Source organism: Triplophysa rosa, linkage group LG11 (assembly GCF_024868665.1).
Source record: "Triplophysa rosa linkage group LG11, Trosa_1v2, whole genome shotgun sequence".
In the NCBI taxonomy this organism is placed as follows: Eukaryota; Metazoa; Chordata; class Actinopteri; order Cypriniformes; family Nemacheilidae; genus Triplophysa; species Triplophysa rosa.
This window is the reverse complement of record NC_079900.1, coordinates 5,969,355-5,973,549: the sequence shown is the minus strand read 5'-3', so window position 1 is coordinate 5,973,549 and position 4,195 is coordinate 5,969,355.

Below are 4,195 nucleotides of genomic sequence, written 5' to 3'. Positions count from 1 at the left end.
AGCTTAATGCGTGTGACATTAAATAAATAAATTCCTTACTGGATCCCAAAGTAAACTGAGGATAGGTGAAATTGAGTTTTAGTTAGTGGTTCAATAGTAAATCTATGCACTCTCTCCTGCGTGTACTGGATGATTCGTGATGGAATGAAATATATTCTTTTGAGAAACAGACCTCTTATATTAAACAGGGTGGATCAGTAAATATTTGGGGCCCAAACATGTGTTGATGTGTCCATCAAAATTGCCTATTGAGAAACGTTTCTTTGCTAATCTTTTTCTTTCTCTCTTGCTTTTTCTCTCTCTTCCTTTTTTTTGTAATACATTACAATAAAGTTAGTCATTTATGCCCAATTGCTAAACCAGACATTGCTCGTAAGTTTGTGGTAGAAGTGAATCACTCTTTCCTGCGGAACAGTAGATGTGAACTTGAACTGTGGTTTGTATAATTCTGTAATGTGGCTTACTCTGCTGGCTCTTCCGAAGGTTGATTGCAGAACAGCATGTAGCTTGATGTGATATTGAACGTCATTACTGTTTTGCTGATCTGGGACCTGTGCTGGCCGGGAGCCTAAAACCATTCTTTCACAAACACCAAGAACCACTAAGCTAACGCAAACCACTCAACACACATAATACACACTTCTCAAAATGATTGGGTAAATGACCAGACATACTTGTAGTTGGTTCAGACACTTGTCAGTCAACTCAAAACACAGAGTACATCCTTTTCAGTGTGTTTGTTCAGTACCCTAAAAAATCTTGAAAAAATATGCCGTATTGTGGAGTCATAGTTGTGTGATAAACATAATATAAAGTTTAAGTTGTTAGTGAAACATGGCAAAGGTGAATATAGTTTAAACGAATAACAACAACCCAGTCCCCTTATGGAAAAAAATATATTTCCTATATGAATTCAAAATATACTAAATGACAATGTCATTTAGTATGTGTAAAATATGTGTAAAAATATGTGTAAAAATAAATTGAACATATATTTACTCAGGACATATATAAACACCCATATATTTCTTATGTTTAACAACTATTTAAAATATACATATTTTTTACATAGTTTCATATTTAAAAATATTGCTAGTTTACAATATTAGCATATGCTCATACTAAAGCATTTAGCAAACAGGCAATCTCTGCAATGAGAAGCACACAAACATTACCTTTTAAATAAAGTAAAAATGTAATCTTATGGGTGTTTGGCCAGTCGTTATCCTAAACCAGGGGTCTTCAACTACTTTTCTTTGAGGGCCAGATTGCAAAAGTATAAAAAGGATGCGGGCCAGTTTTTTTTAACATCCTCATTTCTTCTGTTATTTTGTATTTCTGAGATTTATTGCATTTTGTTCCTGTCAAGGTTTGACAAGGAAGAACCCAAATGCAGGCAGGCAGGGTTGAAGGGGTTAACAGAGAATTTATTTAAACAATAAACAGAAACAAAACACCCACGAGGGGTTAACGAGGACACGACTAATATATGACAAACTGAAAACAAAACACTTCCCTCGATGGGGCAAAAACAGCAGGACAAATAACTAAAATATAACACGACACAACGTCTTACAAAAACACGGCAGGGTAACTAAGGCAGGGTATGGCAAAACACAAAACTCACAATTCACGAACAAGGCGAGGAACAGGACCACGGGTAACAGCATGAGCATAAGAGCAAGGTACAAGAACATACATACAATGCAAGTGCACAGGACAATGAAACAAGAAGGCATTAAATAGGGCAAGACAAACGAGGGATAATGACACAGGGCAGGTGGGAAACATTAGACACGGCAGGTAAGCAATACATGAAATGAGAGGGGCGGGGCCAATTGACAAGACACGAGAAAACACATGAGATGTCAAAACAAAACAACTCATGGCTTTCTCACATAAAACCTAAGGGCTCCGTCCCGATCCTGCCACACGACTAGAAATACAGAACCAAGAAGGCAGGACCGTGACAGTTCCTTTTATACTGTTTTTGTTGCTGTTACTTATAGGCCGAATATTAAAACATGCACACAAATATTGCATCCAGTATTTTTGCCTTTTCGTGATATTTAATTAAAAGGTATAATTCTTTTTAGTTTACATTCCTTGATGCATTAATTTACCCTAAAATGAAATTGCTGTTAATTTACTCACCCCCAGTCCCCCAGTGCATCCAAGATGTGGGTGGCATTGTTTTTTCAAGAAGTTATTTATGAAGATATTTAGTTGAATTTATTAAAGTCAAATCAATTAAAGTAAAAAACGCTAATACATTCAGCACAAAAGTAATCCCTGCCTCTTGTGACTGGTGTCTTATATAAAGCTAATCAATTGATCTTTGCAAGAAACTGCATGCTATTATCGCATCTTTGGATGAAATCATCACGCACTTAGAGGGCAGATCCTAGTGCGAGTTCTGGAGGGAGATGAACAGCTGTTTTTCGTAAATGTAGCCATTTAACAATGAGCGCAGTAATAAAACAACACAGTTTTTCCATTATCTGAGACAACCGTTCACGTAGTGTACTGTTCCTGCAGTTACTTTCAAGGGCACAAGATGCGTTTTGGAACGCGACCTATCGCGTGCGCCAACCGATTGCCTGTGGCTGTGGATTTCCGGTTATAACGTTGTAAATATTTTTATTTGCTAGTGGATAACATTTTGCTAATGTTATATTGTTTATTGTATATAACATTAAGTTTCTTGGACAGTCCGATCAAATGGATTTATTGGACGTCAGTGTATCGTTGTGAGCTGCGGGAATTACTTTTGTATTGAATGTAGCAGCGTTGTGGAGTTTCAAAGATGTGGCCTGAGACGGACGTGCATTTCTTAAAGCACACAGTTCTTAAAGTTTCTTCACTTATTTGTTAAGGCGGGCCAGGTGAAGATGATTGGCGGCCCGCATTTGGCCCGCTGGACACCAGTGGACTAGTCCTGTCCTAAACACATGTACTACTCTTCAGCACCATGGTAACCCCACTAATTTACACATACTAGATAGAAACCCTTCTAAATTTCTAAATATTACATCATTTAACACTGACAGATATCCCCCTGTATTAATATTGAGCAAAAACACATGAAATAACACCTACATTTTAACATTTTTACGCTCCTTTAAATCCAGAAGCAAAGCATGCTGGGAACTAGAAATCTGCTTTAACTCATTCTGTGAATGAGTCTATAGTATATACAGTATGTGTACATACATTCACATGGGAACATCTATGTGCCATATATACTTGATAAAAGATCAAATGTGATGAATATTAGATTTATTTTTTACTTCGTTTCTAAATATATTGTCAATGCATATATTGAAAAATATTAGCACCAGTTTCCAATATATGGAAATGTATTACGAAATATATCGCATTATATTCCGCAGTATATTACCATATATTTAGTTCTGTAAGGGTCTGTTCCTCACATGCAAATCTGTAAACTTACTTCAGAAGTATGTAATTAAGAAGTAATTGTGTTTGTGCCTTGAGGTCATGTTATTATTATTTTGGATCCTTTCGCTCTACAACTCTTTTTTTCGTCAATTTGCTATTCATTGACGCACACTTGTTTTATTTTTGTGCATATTTCAGTTTATACATTTTGTTCAATTACCTCAGCCCCAGAGGACAAATACATCTGCGTATACAGATGCAGAGGTAAAGAGCATAGCTCAGAATCAGATCATTTGGTTTTAGAAAAGTGTGATCAGAAATGTCATTTGAGACATTGTTGAGATCTCATCTTTTGTTCAGGAGAAAAAGAAAAGCAAGAAATTTAAATTAAAATAAATTCATTTATTATCACATTCTAGAGTAAAGAATGAAAATTTGCCCATGTGTAGTGTATATACTGTTTATTTATCCATTCTTTTCTTTGTTTGTTTATTTGTTCATTCATTTGTGTAGTTGATCATTCGGTCATTTATTCATTTGGTTATTCAATCATTTATCTTCCCTCTTTCATGTAGTCATTCGGTCCTTTATTGGTTTGGTCAAGCATTCATCCAGTCATTCTTGTTTTCAGCTATTTATTCATTCTGTTATTTGGTCATTCATTTGTATGGTCATTCATTCTTTTTCTCTTTGCTCTCCATCCCTACAGCACCACACAGTCCCTCCTAACCGAGTCAAGCCCCTCCCCTCTTCATCTTTCTCTCTCCATCTCTCTCTCTCCCTCCCTCACTTT